Source organism: Hoplias malabaricus, chromosome 12, assembly GCF_029633855.1.
Source record: "Hoplias malabaricus isolate fHopMal1 chromosome 12, fHopMal1.hap1, whole genome shotgun sequence".
Taxonomy (NCBI): Eukaryota; Metazoa; Chordata; class Actinopteri; order Characiformes; family Erythrinidae; genus Hoplias; species Hoplias malabaricus.
The window spans coordinates 33678551-33702678 of NC_089811.1; the positions used below are offsets into that span (position 1 = coordinate 33678551).

Genomic DNA, 24128 nt, shown 5'->3' on the forward strand with positions numbered 1-24128 from the left:
ATGGCACGATTACTAATCCAAACCCAGAACTATCCTGCATTCTACTTGAGTGTGTCTGATACCATAACACAACAGAGCCAGGGGTCACTGGATATTGTGTGGTCACAGTATTTCATACACTATTCTAAAAATAACAATTCTAGCTGTGAATGTGGTGTTGTGTGAAGTGCAGTGGTGGACAAAGTGCACAAACCATGTACTTGAGTAAAAGTACAGCTACTCAAGGTAAAATATTACTAAACTTAAGTAAAATTATAAAAGTATTTACCTTCAGTATCGAAAGTAAAATTACTATGAAGTATTATGGTTCTAATGTCCTATTATCATTTTTGTAACAAGACTCTTGATAAGACAATGCTTAACACATTGTAGTGTCACTCTTGGCTCCCCTGTCTTTGTGCTACCCCTCCAAACCAACAGAGGTCACTCTCTCCTGAGTATTAACCCCAGTTAATGCCTCTTTGTTGAACCTATGCTTTAAGAAGCGGCCTGATTCTCCAAAAATGTAACTGCTCACGTCTACTCAGACGACAACGACTGTGATTGGTCTGCAGTCGGATGAACATGGTTCAAAAGTCCAGAAATATTAACTCTTAAATATTAAGCAGCTCCAGGGACCTAGAGGTTGTGGGTTCGATTCCCGCTCCAGGTGACTGTCTGTGAGGAATTGGTGTGTTCTCCTGGTGTCCACGTGGGTTTCCTCCGGGTGCTCCGGTTTCCTCCCACAGTCCAAAAACACACGTTGGTAGGTGGATTGGCGACTCAAAAGTGTCCGTAGGTGTGAATGTGTGTGTGTGTGTCTGTGTTGCCCTGTGAAGGACTGGCGCCCCCTCCAGGGTGTATTCCTGCCTTGCGCCCAATGATTCCAGGTAGGCTCTGGACCCCCGCGACCCTGAATTGGATAAGTGGTTACAGATAATGAATGAATGAATGAATATTAAGACAAAGAAAATGTTTGAAATGCAGCCCTAGTTGTTTGATGGTGTAATTACAGAGCGACGCAGACACCAACCCACAATTATAAACATTCACAATGGCATAGGACACTTGTGCATAACAGTTTTTACTCAAACACTAGGCAACACTAGGATTTTGGTGATTTTTTCTGCTCCTGGGGCTCCCCCTAGTGCAGTTAACTTTTACAGCACTGTACTGAAATTGTTAGGGAGGGAGAGGGAAGGGGTGGTTTACTACCCTCCTCCAAAAATTTCGTAGTACAGTTTCTGCACTGCTGAGCTGAGAGTAGCAACGACAGAGGCTTTTTACTCCATTATACAGGTCAGTAAAGCATCACAATGATTTTGAAGCTGTAATTTTAAGGTGAAATAATTGCATAGTGTTCCTTTTAAACTGTTTTGTCTACATAATTGCAGAGTGTATTTTGAGCTATTTCTGCAATTCTGAGAAAGCTGTTTCTTAAACAGGCTACGTTTTAGATTTTCTGACTTTTTGCTGGATACTTTTGTCGTGTGGACGTGTACTTTTGGGTTTTGGAATATTTCTTCTGGTTTTGACCTTGCTTCACGTATTGTGTTTAATAAATCTCCAGCTGACTCTCACCCTCTGTGAGTGATTTGTTTCAGCTACAGATCCTTATACTGTGTATATGAATGAATAGTAATTACTAATGACTCAAACACAGCCAAATACTAAATAATACAAATAATTTTGTTATTTTATAACGGCTCTATCTGAAAGTGATTACTTACTGTGTCAAATTCGCACAACTGTTGATAAAAACAAAGTCTGCCTTCGGTATTATTAGTTTTAGGCGGAGAAACATTTTCAGTTGTTATATCGACAAAGACTGTGTTCGTTCGTCTCCTAGCAACGGAACAGCTGTGTGGAGCCCGGAGATTTGTTCAAATACGTTACGGTTTTATTCACACATAAACAAAAAGTAATGGGATTTTCATAATATAGTGGAATAAAAAGTTATATATTTGTGTAGTGGATAATAAAAGTGTAGTGGACCGAAAGTTAAAAAGTACTTAAGTGCCATATAGGGACGGGGGTGGGGGAGGGGATTTGGGACTAACCCTAACTGTCTAGGGAGTGAGTTTTCACTACAAATTCGAACGCCTACATATCAACCAATCAAATAAAAGCATCTGTCTGCTACAGCAGAAGAGAAGACGGATGCAACAGCAGAATATATGTTTATTAAAAAGTGAATGAATGTGTGAATGAAAAACCGGGACAACAGGCGTCCCAAGAAGGATGATTTATTTTCCGGGACAGACAGTTAAAAAAAAAAGAGAACAGTCCTCGGAAAACCAGGATGTGTGGCAGCACTACTACCATAACGAATTACATTTACTTTGTTACTGTCCACCACTGATGAAGTGGCACAGAGAGTGATCCTCAGCCATGCCTTCTGGTTTGGAACACTTTAGAAGTCAGCAAGAAGGTTTACCAGTTGTACCAGTTGTATCAGATGTATTTGTGTACGCTGAGCTTCACTAACCAGAATAAATGACCACTAAATGTGTGATTGTGGATTTGTGATGGTACTGTACCTCTGACTCTTGTTAATACACCATTAGACTGCTGTTCTACTTGAAGGCTTCATATTCATTTCTAATGGGAAATAGAGTGTTAGTTCTGTCAGTATACTTGACATACTCTGAAGAACTTATCATGACAATTTTTCATGATTTCAATACCATATCTGCCCATGACGCACCTCCCACTTATTTTAGACTGTGCAGTGTGTTGTGTTTTTGGATGTGTAATGTTGTACACTCTGGTGCTTCTGGTGGTTCAGACTGGGCACTGTTTCAGAAAGGGCAGCAGTACAGCAGCAGATGGCTGGTCTATATTAGAGGTCCTTGCCGCAGGGCCAACATGCTCCTCTCCTGTTATACCCACCACCCCTCTTCACTTTCTCACTCCCTTTCTTTTTCCTGTGTGCGCTATCACACATGGACCTTCACAGACTTAAACACACACACACACAAACGTTACCCACTGGTACAGCTTCTGCCACAGTGATGAAACAAGTGAGCTTTGTACACTTCCTCTGATCTTCGCAGTGTTACATATCCATTTCAACAGCTTTCAGACACTGGATATCCTGTGTTTTCTAGAAAGGGCAATTGGGTCATAGAGGAGACAAAGACAGAGAGAGGTAGAAAGAGAGAGACAGAATGTGATCGATCATAGAGCAACAGCAGCACCTGGACCCAACCCTAGCTATAGAAATAACCACAGGGAGGCGGCTTTATGTTCAGCGATTTCACCTGTTATTACTCAAGTACGCACTCAGAAATGACCCCCAAACATACAACAAAACCTGAAACTAATTTAAGAAGCCAATAAAGCATTATTCACTATTATACAAATCAAAGAGCTAACACCATGCGCTCCTGGCTCTGTGATCTTGACCAAACAGCATGAATACACTAACATCAAAAATCGAAATCAAATTAATTTGTATAGCGCTTTTTACAACTGATGTTGTCACAAAGCAGCTTCACAGAGTTCTGCTAAGACAGAGATTTAACATGAAAATGTAAAGATTGTAAAGATGTAAATATTCCCATGTGAGCAAGTCAAGGGCGACAACAGTGGCAAGGAAAAACTCCCTCCGCTGAGAAAGAAACCTTGAGAGGAACCAAGGCTAACAAGGGGTGACCTATCCTCCTCTGGTCAAGATCATTTTTAATTCAGTTTCATATAAAACTGACATTAATTAAATTCCTTTTTAGAAGATGTATAATTGTTCATGTGCATAAGTCAGAGGAAGAGAAGAGAATGTTAACATAGATAATTGAAAGCTGGGGATAAAAATACTGAATAAATTAATTCATTAAGGGAAGAACTTGCCTACAACATTGAAAAAGCAGCACAGATGAAGTACTCTCCAGGTTGTTTACTTTAACCTTATCAGCACTGCATCATAAAGATCTGGTGAACGCAGCTAAGTGGATGCAGTTAACTCTGCAAAGTATGTAATGAAGAGATGAATATGCTACGTTATGTAGTATGTAGATATGTGGTGAGAGAGCTGTGTAGAGATAGGGAGACTGGATGGAGAAGGTAGATGGAGTGAAAGCATGTGTGAGAGAGGAAGAGAGGACAGAGAGAGTTGTCCTCTGTTAGTGTCCTCGAGGTTGACACTGAGAAATGGGTTTCACACACACACACACACACACACACAGACACAGTCCCTGCTCCATATGAATCCCCTCTGGGTGTCCAAAGTAAGTGTGTTAGGTATTCACTCTCTCTTATACAACATATTCATAATTTTGCCCATCCATCATATCCTCCTCGGACATCCCACATGTGAATGGAAAAACTGCAGCAAGTTGGAGATCTACAAATAAAGCTGTAAATCTAAATAAGAGCAATTTGATTGCTTTATATAGAGACAAACATATGCTAAGGAGAGTAAATATATTTAATCACGGTTCATCATTGAAGGTGAGTTGTACAATATTCTGGCAATGGATGTTGCAGTAGAGTAGCTGAACCTCACACCACAACAAATGTTTCATATTCAGTCACACTCTCTCGTAGTGCTGGGCCGTAAAACGATATCGATGTGTTTTGTGATTAATTTTCGCTCGATAACGATGATAAGCTTTGTGTTATAGAGCTCAATAAACCTTCATTTCTATTCCCGGTTACGCAGCCAGCTACACGCTATCTGGTGCGTATAGTCCTGCTATTACGGTAAATGAACAGTCGACCGCATGAACGTGAGAATGTAAACAGAACTATAATAGGTTTAATTCAAGTGCAGGTGTATGTATTAAATATATAAACATTTATATTAAATGTTATTGTCTTTTGTTCGCTATGTGTTTTGTGGTGTATTTTGTCTGGGATGGCGACCCCCTGTCAGAACACAGGCACAGACACTTTCCCTCCCGCGCAGGGAGAATTCAGTGGGTTTTTCTTCACTCAAAGTATGTTTTCTGGTTTGCGACAGCACTGTTCGTTGCCTGACGTTGTTTTCCTCACACGAAATTATTTTCTCAGCTTGTGAATTTTTAATTGGCTCCGATGCCATAGATCAGGCTGCTTCTCTTAAATACAAACTGCCAAGGCCGGAATTTTTCCGCCTGGGTAGGCTCCGGACCCACCGCGTCCCTGAACTTGATAAGCGGTTAAAGGCAGTGAATGAATGCGAAAATGAAAATGCTTTAGCTTTCCCACTGTTCCAAGTACAGTTCAAAACCTTCTAATGGGTTAAGTGCAATATGATTATATTGAGATTGATCCATTTAGAAAACCTTATCGTGAATATTTTTGCCATATCGCCCAGCTGTACTCTCTCGTTTATACTGCCTCATCATCCTGTCAATTGTTTGAAGGTCCGAACCATCAAAAACAATGTTTTCACACAGAACTTAACCTTAACTAACCCTGACCCTTCAGTTTGACCCTGTCCAATAACCCCTCTTTAGATCAGACTAAATGTTGGGCCTTTAGTCTAGACCAGGGGTTACTCAAATAGAAATGATGAGGGGCCACAATTTTTTTTCTTCAATGACTCAGAGGGCCATTTATTGGGACCGTGTATGATAACGTATCATAACAATATAACGTATAACATTTGTAACATTTCCTTTTTATTCAAAACAAAAATATATTACCTAAAATAAAAATATAATTTGCATTTGGGCATGTCATTATTGCTCCGGTCAGTAAAAGTGTTGCTGCTGCTGAGCGAGAGAGTGACTGTCTCGTTTCTGAGGGCTTTACTGCTGTCTGTTTATTGTTGGTGGCAATCCCCAGCCTCGTCTTGAGATCGCGGTGCGCGATTTCAAAATAAGAGCGTACAGCGCAATTGAAAAAATAATAATAATAATAATAATAACTTTTCAAAACAGCTCGCGGGCCAGAAATAGATACTCAATGGAGGCCGCTATTTGAGTATGGGGGGTCTAGACCATGGTCTGAGGCATCTTTCATGTCTGCAAATTTGCCTTGGACCAAACAAAATAGTGGTGAAAGAATGCTTCCAATAGGAATCTGGACTGGCATTTCTTGTGCCAGATGTGTAACGTAATGGCTAAATAAAGGTTCCGTTTCTGTTTTCATGACTGACTGGCTGAAGTAGTCATGATTTGTTGTTGCTGAATGCCATGTGCTCAACAGGAGGAAGAGTGTGTGACTGAATACCAAGCATGTCATAAATCACACCCACCTTCACTTTACCTTCTATACGGAGTGCCCTTTTGATAATGATGCAGTGTTTTTATACATTGTTTAGTGTGTGAATGTGTGGCTTGGATTTAGGTCACACCAGAACAACAAATAAGAATCTTGTAAATACACAAATATTTAACAACATATTTAGTACTCTCACCACACTGGAGTGTGGAACCAACCCTTTCTGGATCAAATTTATGCAATGTATCAAAAACACAAACTTTGGTTCAGAGCCTTGTCCAGACTTTCAGGTGTGGAAACGACCGTAGTGTTTTCCAACTCAGAAACAACAGACCAGCGTTGATTCTTGTTTTGTGTCATTCTTTTTCAGAGGCCTATTTAGAGGAAGAACATTGGGGGTGACCTTGTCACACCAAACTTTAGCCCAAAAAGGGTCTGCATTTACATAGTACATTCAATGGCTTTGGTAGTCGCTATTCTTCAGAATAATGTAGTTGAACCTGGTGTTAGGACTTTGACCCAAGGATTCGTGTTGATTTAACATGGGTGTTTCCAAACTGGAAATAACCTGTCGTGTTGTAGCATAGTTTCTAATCTGTCATGAAGTTTAAATTGTTATAAATAGTGATTAGGTCAAAATCAGAATTGTAAATAACTTCAATTTGGTCCCCACTTTAACTGAGCTGTCTTAGGTTTGTAGCTGTTAGGTTTCTGCTTTCAAGACTCTTGTATTTTAAAACGACTTTGTCTGATTTGTTTCTGTGGCTGTAAAGTATTTTCAGAACCTGTTTAACTCCGAAGTCCTGTTAATACCCGGGCCAATCAGTATCAAGACTGTTTGACACTGATGCTCAAAGAATCTCCAAGGGTGAACACACAGACTATACACATTTAAAATAAATCAATTAAGCTTCACTGAATGCTGGACTTTTTGCTTTCCCCAAACCTTTGGTTTCCAATTTTACACTGGTTGACCGCTGAGTTTCACAAGTTTGCTGATTCATTTGAACAGATTGCAGAAACCCTGCTGAGAGGGGCAGGCAGACACACTTCACTTATAACCGAAGTTGGAAAACCACTCGGTTACAAAAAAAAAATAATAATAATCTCCTGTCTCAGCACTTATGTCAACACCTGCTGATGTTCACTGAGGCAATATCTTCATAGAAATAAATAGTGTTGACACAGTGATCAACCTGCCGAGAAGGAAATAATGCAGAAAATCAGTGCCAAACCAGTGCAGTTAAGATGGGAGTGTCTTGCCTCTTCTGTCACAAGTTATTTTTTTAATCACAGACCCTAAACTGTGACAAAACGGCCAAAACACAAGACAAAAGTAACTGACTAATTGTGCTCACCTTGGGGTTGAATAATGAATTATGACTTGAATATAATATGCAAGAAATAGGTGAGCAGAGGAATGAAGGTTTTGCATCTGAATGATGACTGTAAGCCTGCTGCACTGGGCTCTTGTATCTTGCCGTTCACTGACTCAATGTGAATGGTAATGCATTTTTCACCATGCTTCCCAGTAGGGAGGAAAGTGGGGAGTCAAGGTCAGCGGGGAGTACTGCCTTTCTCTTCATTTTAAGACACAGTCTGAGTTTGATTTTTGGGAACACAATATGCTGTAGAACAGGGAAGCAGCAGCAGCTTTCATTGAGCATTACAGGATGTGTTGAAATGAAGTTCATGTGGCATGTTTTTAAAAGATGGGAACAAATTAATCTAACTCTAAAATCTAAGCTTTGGATGGTGTTTATATTCTGTGTGTCCCATTTCAACGTATTAGCAAATCAATTGGTACATCATGAGATCTAGAGTCCATATATCTCCTCCATCGTATATTGACCATGTCTTGGCAAGCATTGGATGCATTAGAAGTAAATAAACTTTCTTTGAATCTTACTCCTCTCTGCTCCCTTAAAAAGGGAAGACTGATGCTATTGTATTGGTGCGTGATGCTGTACCATCTTCTGGAAATTGAAGTTGGCCAATCTATATCTCATCCCCTTCTTCTGTCTTACTTATACCTTTAGCCATTACTCAAAAATTGTCTCCCCTTAAAGCACTGTTGAAAAGGAGGTACATGCTGCAGCCCAGAGGAAGCTGCTTCTCAAGGCCTCTGAAAGCTGAATAATCCTGAATGCACTAAAGCCGACTTCTGTTATACTGGCAACATTTACACATTGTTTTTTTCTCCTCAGATAGCTGTGATCGTCCAATAGTCTGATGTGGTAAAAAGCTGTCAGGTTGGAGTTGCCACCTTTTTATGTAGCATTTGTTCAGACAAGAAATACCTGGAGATGGGTGTGGGGAAGGGCATAAACCAGGAAATGTATATGTAGACATGCGGGACCTCACTGATAGTTATTGGCTTACCATGCTTTGCTGGCACGATCCTAGTGGATTGTTTTTGTGAGCATGGAGCACTATTTGTTTGCCACTCAGTGCTTAGTGGAGGAATTCTCAGCGTGAATGCTGATCCACATGCGAGGCAGCAGCTGTGAGCATGTGTCTCACTGGGGCGTCCCATCATTTTAATCCCTCCACTGAGACTGGGCCAAACGAGCAGCAGATACACAAGCAGATGTCAAAACTTTATTAAATATGGATGTGACTTTGTATCAGCTTTTTTTCATATATATGGTGAACTCCTCTGAAATCTTATGTAACGACACCAGTTTTCTGTGATTGAGGATGCAGTGTGTAATTTAAACCATTTTGCACAACATTTGCAATATCTTAAGCAGAAGCAGTCAACAGGCTTTGATCTAAATTGACGTCAGCAGGTTTATAATGTATTGCGCTTTGCCAAGACTAAGTTGAGAGGGAAGCCAGTTAATTTACTGGAGAGTGAAATTATATTCTCATATTTTTCTTATACCCCACATTCTACCTTAGTCACAAAGCTGCAAGAAATTCATTTATAAATGTGCCAAGAAAAAAAATACAATACGCAGTATAATTTAACCTATAAAATATGGATTTCTGTGTGTCTGATTACATCCTTTGTGTGAATACATAACATTGGCTTTTAAAAAAAAAGTCTCATTCTGTTTTGGTGCTATATTTCATTTTAACAGCTGTTACAATCACTTCACACTCACTGACTCATACTGAGGCTCAGTCGGGGGATAAGAAGTTGACTACCATGTTGCATAACTAATCTTCTGATAGGAGGCCAGACTGCTCGCTTTCAATCATAAATGGCGTGTTAAATTGGTGCTGCACTTGTATTATTTTGCCATTTCTGTGCCAGCAGATAATTGTAAGCACAGTATTATGAATATAAAAAGTGTCATTTGAATCGAAATAGGCAGCAGCAGTTTTCTGTTTTTTTGTTTTGTTTTTGTTTTTTTTTTTTTTGGGATAAAGATTAATTCTCATTTTTCTTCCCATTTTTGAACTGTGCTGTGAATTTCAAAACAGTCCTGACACAAAAACGAGACATGTCAGTGTTGATTTTGAGAAACATTTCCGTAGCGTAGGGCAATACACATGAAGAATGTAGTTTAGTTTATGAAAGCCAGTGTAAGCAGATGTCATTGTGACAAAACATTGTTATTCTGGCATGTGGTGTGTGCTTAGAATTAGTTTTCTAACAGTTTTCAACAAAGTCAAAGCAGTTCTTGACAGGATCGTCATGCAATAAAGCACTGAAAAACTAAACGTCTTTCTTTGGGTGTCACAGGATATTTTAAAAATCATTAAAGCCTCTTTCCCAACTCAACAGTCTTGTTCCCAGTTGAGTTATCAAAGCTTGTGCTCCTATAAACACACACATGATGGATACTCCAGACATTTAGCTTAAAAAATTTATCTTTCTTAATACATCTAAAATGTGGTTGATGCAATGTAACAGATGTACTGAATGATGTTGTATAGAGTGATTCAACTTCATTGCTTTTGCTCAGTACAAGGCAATGAAATGCAGGTAGTATCTACCAGAAGTGGAAATAATAGCATACTGCAAATGCAGACAAGTGCAGGAGCACAGATAAAAAGGTGCCATAAATACAATACAATATAAATGTATGTAAGTAATATAATCACATTAATCACAGTGGCATTCTGTGGTTAGTTACGAGTTAACGAAAGATAAAATGTTAGTATTTCCTTTATTTTAAGGAAGGTAAAACAAATAAATGTGTAGAATATTACGCGCAACAAACTGTTTAGAGGAAACGTCTTTTTAATTTACTATACATTTTAGTGTAGTTTCTCTGTCTCTGAGAGACGGTAAGAGTGATAGTTCATTCATTCATTCATTATCTGTAACCGCTTATCCAGTTCAGGGTCGCGGTGGGTCCAGAGCCTACCTGGAATCACTGGGTGCAAGGCGGGAACACACCCTGAAGGGGGGGCGCCAGTCCTTCACAGGGCACCACAGACACACACACATTCACACCTATGGACACTTTTGAGTCGCCAATCCACCTACCAACGTGTGTTTTGGAAGAGTGAGAGTTAGTTATGAGATTTCATTCATATTTCAGCACAAAGTGTAATCTTCTGGACTCAACAGTAGCGAAGCTGTGTTTACATTGCTTAATAAAACCACTACTATGTCACTAGCCTTTGTAAAATGAGTGAATTATGGGAGGAAGTTGATCAGACACAGCAGTGCTGCTGGAGTTTTTAAAGCCCTCAGTTTACTGCTAGTCCTGTGTCCTCTGATGAAGGGCTAGAGTACGACCAACACACACTGTGCAGCAACAGATGAACTACTGCCTCTGACTTTACGTCTACAAAATGGACCAACGAGGTAGGTGTGTCTAACACAGTGGACAGAGAGTGGGCTCCAGCAGCACTGCTGTGTCTGATCCACTCCAGACACAACACATACTAACACATCCCACATGAATCTGAATAGGATAAAATGGCTCCGGAAGATGGATGAATGGATGGACAGTTGAACAGATAAATAGATAGGCGGATGAATAAATATTTTTTTGTTTAATAAAAGCTTGTAAAAACAAGCTTGATTAAAAACATAAGGCTTTGGGGAAAAAAACTTTAACCGTGTCCTGTCAAAGTGAGCCCATATGTAGAGGTCTGAAATCAAGAATCTCTTAGAGCAGTGTTAGAATCTATTTTTTCAGTTCCGTGTCTCAAGACATTTCATTTTAAACTGTGGCCAGAGCATAGCAATGTAATAAAAGGAAAGCGTTTTTTATACATACCAGCAAAATGCTACAAGAAAATTGTATATGTGTAAAAGGTAGCATAACACAGCCTTTGAAACCTCTGAGATCAGCATAAACGAGTCTATGCCAGCTCCCTAAAGCCAGCATCTAATCACTCACACAATAGACAATAATCACTTCGCCCTCCTCTGTGCTTGTGATCACAACAGGGCTGTTTATGTATTCAAGAACTGCTGCTATTCTCAGTTTACAGAGAATCTCTTTGTGTAGCTCATACTGGAGGACACAGTGGTGGTATTACTTTTAAACTGCAAATGTGTTCCTTAGCATTACTATGAGACCTCCTCTAACTCCAGCTCGGACTCTAATTGTATAGGCCCTAATGTAATTTCACATTTGAGTTCTGCGGTGTGCCTGACTAGCTAATTCTGTAATAAATTAGTGCGAAACGAGTGAGAACTGGAATACAAGACGCTTACCTGCCAAGAAGGAGAAATCCAGGCTCAGATTTCCTGCTCTTTATCACATTCTGGCTGGTGGCTGGTGGCTTGTGGTTTCCAATGTGTAACATACCGACTGCTCGTGTCCATAACCACAGTTTGTCCAAATGGAATTTCCTAACCGAGAAATATTACTGTAATTACTTAATTAAATGTAACCATGTCCAATTAGTGCTGTAACTTATAAAATCCAGAATTAAAGCAAATGTCACAAGCTAATGTGATCAGTCATGCTGTTCAAGAACAGCCAGAGCGAAATCAGACAATTTAACTAAAATATAGCATGTCAGCACTGTCTATAATGAAAATGAATCACTTTAATGTTCTATTCTCAATTGAATTTTTCTCTGGGGGCCCGGTGCCAATCTAGTGAAAAGACAGAAGCACTGTGGCTGGAAGGAGCCATTTCACCTTCTTGAAATCCAAAGAGAGGGAGAAACCAGAGCCAAATTCTCAGATTAGAGAGACAATGTGCAGTGGAGCTGAGGTGCTGTCAGTATATTAGTGCCCTTTAGGTGATAGTGAAGCAGCACAGTATTACTGTATTTAACTTCGGTGTTGAAACAGTAGAAGTAAAGCAGAGTGACAGTTGTTACTGCGTTTGGCTGCAGTGAAAAGACCTGAGGTGTGTAAACCGCGCTACTCTCGTCTCTGAGTCTGTGCATTGTGTGACATTTCCAAAGCCTTCGTTGCACTCTGTAATCCCTGGGTCTGTGAGAGAGCAGAGGGTCTTTAGTGCCTTTAATACAGCACTGGAGAGAGAGAGAGAGGTAATCTTTCTATGACAGCACAGGTCTGCGGCACAGACCGGAGAACTGCAGACAGTCTGATAATGAGATGAAAATAAACCAATCTCCTGCATAATGACCTGCATTAAGGCTGCAGCTGAGAGCTGGAGAAGGATGGCGGGTGCAGCAGGCACAGTTAGTGCTAGAGGCTAAGTTGCTGAACAATGGCCATCTTTCCCCTTATTAAATCTCAATCTTTACCATCATGAATGGAATCTCAAAACTGGCTTCAGGTCTGCACCCATGGCTAACATCAGCACTACGGCTTGTGGTGTTAGCACCGCTCGGCTCTGCTGTTTATTATACAAGAGGTCAGAGCCGGGCACTGTGTTGGAGCTTTTTCTGCTGTAGAGTACTGGGTTAGGGGAAATGGAAGTAATGAAACTGAATTACCTCCCTTATCTCTGCCTTCCTCTCATCCACTGATGCTTTGCAGTATCGGCACTTTGAATTAGGGCTCGCTGCATACTCACAGAGCCAGTATGCCCCAAAATAAATAACAATACCAGGCCTTGAGTCCAAGCTAGTGATTGTGCAGAAAATTAAATGACCTTACACATCAGAACAATTGATTGCTGTTGCACCTATCTTCATCTTATGATTTAAAATATAATAATAATAAGGTTGGGTGGCGTAGTTTTATGTATTTTCCTTATGTCTCAAGCAAACCATCAGACTGTGAACAACAAGCTGCAAACAGAAGCTGAACAGCGCTTTCTGTGTCTGAAAATACATTCTGCAATTAGGGCGTTTATGATTTAATAGGGTGCAGTTGATTTCATCGTCTCTGGGTGGATGCTCCAGGAAGCTCTCCTCCACACGCTCCTCCAAGTGTGTTACGATGTCCAGTGGTGTTGGGTTTGCAGTAGTTTGAAAAGAGGTAGGATTTATGTCTCGGAGGAAGCGTGTGCTCTGTTCCCCCCTCCCAGGTTGGTTGCGTTGTACCTGGGAGAGTATTAGCCACCAGTGTGGAATCGATGATGACTGATTAATTATATCTGACCCCCCTCCCCATTAATCAATAAATCAATTAGTCAATATAATGTGTTTTTGTTACAACAGAGAAAGTAGCCCAATCCATAACAGTGTATATCTCTATTCATCTCATGGAACCCAGTTACTTTTACTTATTGTTGACTTTTATATAATTAAATTAATTATATTTCAGTTTAAAACATCTATTTTCATACAGGAAGACATTATTTTTTTGTTACGACACAGAACAAATGATCCCCATCTGAACAGACCCACATCTAAACAGAATGGATAAGTATTCTCAGGAGGGCAATCAGTTTCTCTTAGGTTTTTGTGAGTGTTCCATGTGCTGACCCAGAAATTAACACAGTGCCAACCAAGCTCCTTCTAAGGCAGTTGTAAAATAATGGCCTGTGACTGAAGTATTCGATTTTGCACTTATTTGCGTGACAGCTTTTAGTGTTGCTGACTCTCCTGACTCTCCTTTGAATGAAGGCATAAGTCATACTTTTATTAACCTAATTACTCACAGCAGCATTTCATTATAACATTGTAATTAATTTATCCCTGAACAGATTTGATTTACTTGTTGTTTGAAAGCCGTCTTCTGGCTTTTGTATCGTCACTAGAGTCTGTTGTCACGTCTCCATTTTGTAAGACACAGGACCTACGACATTTTCTTACTGAATCATTGAGTTTATGCCTAGATCTCCACTCTTGAGTGCATGCTTAAACTCAAATGGCTGTGCCAATCATGCATGCATTATTTTGATCTGGAGATTTAATCCCTTGGTGCAGTTTTGCAGGGCTAAATAGAGTTATACTGCATGACTAGAGATTAGAGCAGCGTACTGGGAGTTGAAATCGTAGACCACTAAACTGAAAAAATGGGAAACAGTTCTTCTGTCTTCCCTGTTGCTCTGAAGGTTTAATAGCCTTGTGACAACCTTATGGCCAGAACAATGCATACTTTTGTTTCACACAGCCTGGTTTTTGTGCTAATTCAACTGTACCTGCTATTCCTCATTGAGTATGCAGGTCAGCATTCCTTCACTGAGAGTCTTTTTCATACATACAAAAGAGATGATGTTTAAATATGAAGGTGAATGGCACACAGCTGTATGCAGTTGCACCTTGTTTCCTGTATAATTCACGTTTTTCGCTGTGCGACTTCCTAATGGATGTAATGATTGCTGCCATCTCCGGGGTTCATTGAGCTCTCGTGTTTCAGATATTGTCTTTTGATAATACCCACGCCATGGGCTGAATGGAAGCATTACACCTTGTGCTGTTCATCACTGCATTTAAAGCATTCTCCACACAGACGACACTTATAATGAAGCACTGCAGTTCAGGCTCACAAACTTTCACTACTGTCTTTAGATCTTATTACTTTTCTGCAGAGGGTTTCTCATCTGGTAGATTAAAGGTCATTGTGAGAGGCAGTGAGAACAATGTAATGCTGGGAATCAGGGCTTTTATTATAATCACATATCTGATTAAATGTGCATTTTATTCCCAGCCAACAGCCTCAAGGCTCTGTCCAGAAAATTCAAGAGGGCTGATTGGTTTGGACAAAATTCCAATCTTCCAGAATTTTCTCGCAGACCATATGTACAGGGTGGGCCATTTATATGGATACACCTTAATAAAATGGGAATGGTTGGTGATAGTAACTTCCTGTTTGTGGCACATTAGTATACAGGAGGGGGAAAGCTTTTCAAAATAGGCGGTGACCATGGTGGCCATTTTGAAGTCGGCAATTTTGGATCCAACTTTTGTTTTTTTCAATGGGAAGAGGGTCTTGTGACACATCAAACTTATTGGGAATTTCACAAGAAAAACAATGGTGTGCTTGGTTTTAATGGAACTTTATTCTTTCATGAGTTATTTACAAGTTTCTGACCACTTATAAAATGTGTTCAAAGTGCTGCCCATTGTATTGGATTGTCAATGCAACCCTCTTCTCCCACTCTTCAAATATTGATAGCAACACCACAGGAGAAATGCTAGCACAGGCTTCCAGTATCCGTAGTTATACTATATACTTCCTTCCAGACTATGGAATTTTTTAAAATTGTTGACACACAAATATTTGAGCTCTGTAGCTCTTTTATTCAGAACATTTCCATAGTTATGAAATTATGATATTAATATAGCCTCTTAAAGTATATTAAATGTTTTGTACATTTGTAATTTAACATGTTATGTATGGACCAACAGAAATGCCAAAAAAATTTTGTTTCCTTCACTAACTTACCTAAAAGTGATTTTTGTTCCTTCTTAGGATATGATACCATTTTGGAGCTATGTGTTTTTCCCCAGTAGAGAGAATAAGTAACAATTACTTGGATAACCTCTTTTCCACATGACTGTTCCTTTAAAAGCACAATAAATAACATGGCGTCCAGGTATTCCAGGTTTGTTCCCCTAAAGTAATTATGTAATTATTTTGTTCAGTCACACCTTCATATTTATCATTGTGTAGTCATTTGTTTAATTGTGGTGTCTACTTTGAAAAAGCTTTGTTTGCTGTTAAACTTGAAGCAGCTTTATGGTTTAGTACTAAGCGTCTGTGGGGTCTTATATTTTGCCAAATCCTGGGAAATTAATATGTTCCTCCTGCTGATTCTTTCTTGTGGAAATTACTGTTATTACAGTATTGCTCAATTTTGAATGATGGGCAATATCAGTTAATCTCCCACTAAAACCTGGTTTTATTGACTCTGAACTGTGATTGCTTTGTTTCCATGTAGGGCAACTCAACAGTCAACCTTTAACAGATTGTGAGTTCAATTTTCGACAAGATCTTCCCTGAAGGTAATAATGTGTAGAAAATTGGTTTGAGATTTTTTTTGTCTTATTAAAACAAATGTAATTGGGATGAGGTGGAGAGCAGGGAGGAAGGCTGCAGATGAGAATTGTACTCCCCTCTGTTTTAACCTTTCATTCTGAAATATCTCTCCATTACTGCCCTGCTTTCTGAGAAATGTCTGCTGCTCCAATTTCAGACAAATGTCAGCGTGCTTTAGAACGTCCTCATTACTCGATACTTAAAGCGAAATAAGTTCCTTTTCATTTTAATAGCTCCATGTCATGCAATCACAGATTTCACAGAAGGTTGACCGTGGATCCACCTTGTTCCGTGTTTCTGGAGCCCCGTGAGGCATGTACTTTTTGATAATCAGAGCTTCTGACAGTCGAGCAATGCCGTTGGGTACAGTATGCATAAAGGAAAGCAATGTACAGAGCATGCTTCGAGTTTAGACACACGCTGGAAAGGAAAGGGGGTGCTTGTGTAAATATGCATAATGTGAATATTTATTATATTAGCTCACTGGTATGTGGAGTGCTTATTCAAGCTGTAATATTTTACACTAATTAATGGTTGTTATGCAGTTTGCAGTACACAAAACAAGCAAATGAGAACATCAGCCATATATCACATTATAGAATCTTGTTTACTGCAAAATGTTGCAAAACATTTGCATAACAGTAAACAGTGATATATCTGAAGAGGAATGTTTAGCTATGGTAGCTGTTGGAGAAATATATTTTGATTGCACTCTGTCCATGATGCGTCAGAGCTGTGCTGAGTGAGGAGACACTCAGATACCAATCAGCAGCTGCACCATCTGCTCCGGCCTAATGACTACCTGCTACACGAGAGAGAGAGAGAGGGAGAGAGAGAGAGAGAGGGAGAGAGAGAGAGAAGAAAAGACACAGGGCAAGACTGAAAACTGGGGGAGGGGAAACGAGGGATGGGGAGATGGTAAGGATGAGAGAGAGGACGGGTGAACCTTGCAGATACCCTCTCATTATGTGTTCTGTTATGCAGCTCCAGACTGCACAGAAAGCCACAGATGATCAGGGCATATACACACAGTGTTGATCTTACATTAGGCCTAGGTTAGGCAAATTACTTCAGGTCATACATCTTCAGGGGGTCTATAAATGTAGTGTGATCTTGTTTATGTAGCAGGCCAATATCAGATCAGCCACAGACTCTTCTGCACAAGGACCTCACGCAGTAAGAAGTGTCAATTAAACTTAAATCACTGGCTATGAGAGAAATCAGTGATCTCACATTACACACTCAGCACAAAAGATACAAGCTACATTATATTTTATTTGCTGTTTCCTAAAAACACCCAACTTATTAACAACCATCTAAAGGCAGTACCTTGCTCCGCTCTCCAGGCCCTCCAGATTATTAGCACTAAAGATTATTGCTAAAAATCAAGATAATTGAGGAAACAAGACACAAAAAAACAGATGTATGGCTGGCTGATATAGTTTAATGTTTACGTGTGGGATTTAAATATAAACATATTTAATAAAAGCATATTTTAAATGTATTTTGTGTAAGCGCTTTATCTGTAAGCGCTTATCCAGTTCAGGGTCACGGTGGGTCCAGAGCCTACCTGGAATCATTGGGCGCAAGGCAGGAATACACCCTGGAGGGGGCGCCAGTCCTTCAAAGAGCAACACACTCACACATTCATTCACATACTCACACCTACGGACACTTTTGAGTCGCCAATCCACCTACCAACGTGTGTTTTTGGACTGTGGGAGGAAACCCAAGCACCTGGAGGAAACCCACGTGGAAACAGGGAGAACACACCACACTCCTCACAGACAGTCACCCAGAGGAAACCCACGCGGACACAAGGAGAACAGACCAAACTGCTCACAGACAGTCACCCGGAGGAAACCCAGTGGGGACACAGGGAGAACACACCACACTCCTCACAGACAGTCACCCGGAGGAAACCCACGCGGACACAGGGAGAACACACCACACTCCTCACAGACAGTCACCCGGAGGAAACCCACGCGGACACAGGGAGAACACACCAAACTCCTCACAGACAGTCACCCGGAGGAAACCCACGCGGACACAGGGAGAACACACCACACTCCTCACAGACAGTCACCCGGAGGAAACCCACGCGGACACAGGGAGAACACACCAAACTCCTCACAGACAATCACCCGGAGGAAACCCACACGGACACAGGGAGAACACACCAAACTCCTCACAGACAGTCACCCGGAGGAAACCCACGCGGACACAGGGAGAACACACCACACTCCTCACAGACAGTCACCCGGAGGAAACCCACGCGGACACAGGGAGAACACACCAAACTCCTCACAGACAGTCACCCGGAGGAAACCCACGTGGACACAGGGAGAACACACCACACTCCTCACAGACAGTCACCCGGAGGAAACCCACGTGGACACAGGGAGAACACACCACACTCCTCACAGACAGTCACCCGGAGGAAACCCACGCAGACACAGGGAGAACACACCAAACTACTCACAGACAGTCACCCGGAGGAAACCCACGCGGACACAGGAAGAACACACCACACTCCTCACAAACATTCACCCGGAGGAAACCCACACAGACTCAGGGAGAACACACCACACTCCTCACAGACAGTCACCCGGAGGAAACCCACACAGACACAGGGAGAACACACCACACTCCTTACAGACAGTCACCCAGAGGAAACCCACGCGGACACAGGGAGAACACACCACACTCCTCACAAACATTCACCCAGAGGAAACCCACACAGACACAGGGAGAACGCACCACAAGGTCCCTGGAGCTGTGTGACTGCGACACTACCTGCTGCGCCACCGTGCAAAAAAATGTGTAAAAAATAAGTTTTCATAATTTTAAAAGTCATGTGAACCTTTGGAAACAAGCTGTTTACAAAATAATTCAAACCCCTTTCAAAGAGTGTCCCACTCGGCAAAGTGTGAAATTTATTCATCCCCCGTTATGGCCCTTTGTTTTAAGTACAAAAGGGAATAAATCAAACAAATTACATACAAACTGGCTTTTGCCCCCCCAAAAAAACAATGGCTTGAAAGTTTTCTTTAATAAAGTTAGTAATGAAGTTAACAGACTTTGGCCTACTAATGCAGCAATTGAGAGAGGCAGCTCATCAGAAATAATACATTTTATGTATTGTGGAATTTTTGAGGTGTAGTTAGCTTAAATTAATTTTTGTTTTGATTAATTTTATTTGGGACTTTGAGTGATCTATTTACTATGGGAAAAGATTATTTGTTCTTGTGTATTCTATCTTTTTAAGTAGTCGAACACTATGAGCTGACTTCAGATGTGTGTTACTGACATCACTTGGCACATATAGCTGCTTCATAGCTTTCATTCTTTGTCATAATGTTGCAAAAATTAGAATATACTGAGGATAAAGGTTCCTCATTTTGTGTAGCTGAAAAAATGAAAATAAATCAGCACTGCTCTTCAATCATTAAACAGTGCGTTCAGTAATAAATCCCTGGACAAAAGAGGGCTTTCAAAGTCATCACAGAGCAGACTTTTGCCAAATGCTTCAGTTTCAGATTTTACTTTCACATTTTTGTTCACATTTTCCAATCATGAAAAGAGAGCAAATATATATAATTTTTCAGTGTAGGCATTTAGCATCACCTTAATTAACCATTACATTAAGAGCTGGAATGTCTGCATAGCATTGCATTACTTATTTTAAACTTCTTATCAGAGTTTAACTGTAAAATAAAAACTCTGCTAAAATGTTAGACGGAAACGGACGTTGAGATTGACATAAATTATAGGAATTCAATTCCGTCATAATTGTGACTGAAGCAGCGAGTCTAAATCCGGGCACAAGGGCTCTGGAGACCTCCCACTAGGGGAAATAATTCTCAGTCTGTGAAAGAAGCCATTTCTCTCTCACACCCCAGGCCCCATGCTGGTCTTTATGAACAGTGAGGCTGCTTATCAAGAATAGGCCTTGGTTCTATAAGGCGCCATATATACAGTCACTCCACCCCACCCAAGAAAAAAAAAAATAATAAAAAAATGACACAGTTAGGCAAATTCAAAACTTTCCTGAGGCAATATCTTCCGGATTAGATTGCATCCTCTTTCAAAGCTGAAAGTTCATGTTTGCTTGGCATTTCAATTCTGATTTCCACACTGTTGACATTTCCTGGCAGATGAGGATTTGCATCTAGAATGATACATTATTTTCAGAAGATGGATGTGGTCGTGCCTTACCGCAGCAGACTATTATATACTGAGAGGTAAAATACCTGTGCGGTATGTCTGTGCACATTAATGTAAAAAATAACTTGTTTGTTTTACAGTAATTCCATGAGTAATTTATTGGCATAAGGTCATGGCGAGCTCATGAGGAATTCAAGGCAGAATGACACATGATGGCTCCAAGCTGTTATCTGTGCTCCTTTACAGCCTGGAAATTCAATAAGCTGGCTGTTTATAAAAAGCTTTGTCCAGCTTTCTCCGCTTATTGCATTTATTGCCCTCGCCTCTTTAGCTAGTGGAAGTGTCTGGGTGGTGGGTGGAGAGCAGGAGAGTTTCAGCGCTGTTGGACTGTGTTGTCTCTTTAGCTGACATGGCCGTCACATTGGAGTAAGACTAGATCAGACACTTTCCCTTCACTCTTTCCATTTAAGCGCACTCACCGTCTGGCAGCTGTCTCTTGTGCCAATTACGGATCAAAGCAGAATAGATGGTGCTCATTTACAGTGACATCTGCACTTGTTTGTGCACTGTCATTCTCACTTCATAATCTACTCTCTCCCTCTCTGTGTGTATGTTGTTTAATTGTTGCGCTGCAGTTTAAGATGTGCTTTATCATTATTCCTGTCACAGAAAGTTGCTAGCACTTGTTTAATAAAAGTATGCCACCATGACTTCTCCCCAAAGCCTGAGTGTGATGGAGTGCTATCACAGTGCTTTTGATGCATGTGAAATGCTGTTTTTTATACAGAAAAGCTCTCCTTCATTTTCACCTTGGTTGAGGTCCTTAGGAAACACCAGTTCCCACAGCGCAATCATATTTTTGCAGGAAATATATTAGAGCTCCTGGGCATCTGTAGAGAGGACAGAGTCACTTTGTGTGAAATTAATCCATTCCCCCATCATAGAAATAGCAGTTTGGGACCTTGTTAAGCAGAAAATGTTCTTAGAGCTAATGTTTTTATAGAGAACACACTGTAATATGCTCACTAATGATATCTGGAAAATTTACTATAATGAAATAAGGTATAACATTTGGGCAGTTATACAGTACGAGCACTGTACTCATTTGTCTGGGCACTGTACTGATTTCAGTGATACCGTCTCCATTTTCTTATTCCAGTCCATTACCAAATGGACTGCAGCATACTCCGTTGAAAAATGATAGGTGTAATGCATTTCATAACTAACTGAGAGCTTTGGAATGGATCGTTAATGTTATTAACATTAGCCTCTTTCACTTGTTTTCATTGGGAAAATGTTGGCCCTCTTACTAGTTCATTAAAAATGGCTTACGTGGTATTAAACTGCTCTTAATAAAGCAACAACATTGATTTATGATAATTTGGCATTTCTCGTAAGTGCTGCTCCAGTTTTTTATTTATCGCTGATGTTCCAAGTGTTTGTTTTTGCTGTTTCTACTACAAGCTTGTGGCTCCTGCACCTGTAATTGAAATGGTTTCCCTCCCATTCCCATCCTAGCCATCCATCATGGAAGATTGATTGATAGAGGAGAGGTGAAGGGCTAGTGTAGCTCCTCTACAATCCCTTGCTTTAAAACAGGTAGATACGCAGTCAGGCCTTTCCCTAGAGTCTGGCAGGAAGGAGATTAAAGTGTTTAATAATGGGAAGGTGAAATTAAAAAGACATTGAGAGTGCATGGGGTAAAGATAGCTTATGATCTAATACCTTTTTTTTTAATTGTCTCGGGCGAGCCGAAATTCATATTTATCTCCAAAATGGAATATGATTAGTTGTGATGTTAGTTATGATGTTAGTGTACTATATATATATTTATAATTAGTGAACAGTTACAGCAAATTAAGCCATTCTTGTTTTAATTTTCTTGATGTTTTGCTGTGATTTTGATTGTTTGACTATATTACATGCATTACAGAGCACTGCGCTCATTTATGCCCTGTGTATTGTTTTATTATTATGCTTTGAATAAATTGAACTAAGGTGCTACATAATGAATAACAACTTGAAGCAGTAAATTTGGGGAGGCTCCATCTGCCATAGTCCTGTTGTAATTAGAAAGAATATGAGTTGCTCCTGCCAGCTTTCACTCTTTCATTAAGCTTCCAGAGTGTCAGCCAAGAGCCCGATGACAGTGGAGGGTAAAGTTTGTTATGCACTTGTCATGAATGCTAAAGTGACACTTTGGCCTACACCTAACAACGTCGTATATCATTTGTGCAAATATAAGATATGGCAAGAACGTCACAGCCTGGCACATTATGATGAGCTAAAGCAGTGTGTCCAGTGTCTGTCAGTATGTTTCCATCAGTAAGTCAGTCCATGCTGTGGGCCTAAGCTCTGATCATCTGGATAGTTGATGATAGGCCTGTAATACAGCTGTGTCTGTTCACCTTTCTCTGCTGGTCGTTACCATGTCCTCAGAAGGCCGTTAGTGTAGCTGTGTACCGGTCACCCACTTAGGCAGATGGATGGGGTGTATCTCTGACACTTTAACTACATGGCCATCAGAGTCGCCTGGCTGAGATAAATCAAAGATAGGTGATAAATGTCTTTCTGCCTCCAGGCTCCTCGCAGGCAAACTACTCAGTTTAAGACATCAGAAAAAGCAGGGCAGAAAATTATGGGAGAAGCTTTGATTGGTCTTTCCGTGTGGGTCCTCCAGCCCCACAAACCCTAAGGTCATTTGTTTAAATATGCTTTACTTGTACAGCTTAATATGAATGCGACCATTACTATTACCCAATGACCATGAAAGGCGTCATGTGACTTCCAAAGGGTTTCAGGGCAATACATCTCAGGAATTAGGGCTCGGAATCACAAACAATGCCATGAAAAAGTATTTTCAAAATAATTGTAGTGTTCTGTTGTGATATTCTAAGTACTGTGATATATCGCAAACAAAAATAGCCTGTAAAGTAGGTGCTTTTATCCAGGGCTATTTACAATTATATGTGAACCTTGCGCCTTAAGTGTTTGCCACTGTGCTTAATAACAAATACCATGCTGCTATACGTATTAGGAAGTAAACAATTTAATGGTCATATTTGAGTGTTCAAATATCAAAGCTAATCGTCATCCTTTGATATTATAGCACTATGCTGAGCTTTTTTTTAAATCCCCTTCAACGTACGCAGCCATTCAGCATTCAACCTTTTAAAGTTCCCAGAATGTAAATGATTACATTTGATGAAATTGTTGCCAGAGGAAGGGTCTTCTCCCAGTTTCACACTGCTCTTGGTGGAAGCCATATGGGGATGACAGCTTGAGCACGAGGAAAGCAGGCAGCCTTGCATTTATTCTGAGTTTTATCAATAAGTCCACGCGTTTGATCTTTGCTGATACAGAATAATGAGCTTATGTGGGAACCTGATTCCAAATTGCTTCTTGAGGCTTGAGATAATCGAAATACAATGAATGAGCACTGACTATGAAATGAAATACATTATTGACTATATAAGCCTTTTAGCGGTAAATCAGAGTTTATAGAGTGGACCATAGCAGAGAACAACTGAGAAAAGGAATTTCACATGCTTCTGAACTGCTGTTAAAT

At 40.4% G+C, this 24128-nt stretch overlaps 1 protein-coding gene across 5 annotated transcripts in view; it reads left to right on the plus strand.

The window, feature by feature from the left end:
* The window catches only part of b3galt1b (UDP-Gal:betaGlcNAc beta 1,3-galactosyltransferase, polypeptide 1b), a 111378-nt gene that overhangs the window by 72114 nt on the left and 15136 nt on the right, over nt 1-24128 (plus strand). For 2 of the 5 annotated variants that reach the window (XM_066686734.1, XM_066686733.1), the window contains one exon: nt 16296-16359. The exons of the other annotated variants lie outside the window; for them this stretch is intronic. The gene's annotated coding sequence lies outside the window, so the exon portion shown is untranslated. The remainder of the gene's footprint in view (nt 1-16295; nt 16360-24128) is intronic. 5 annotated transcript variants of the gene reach the window in all.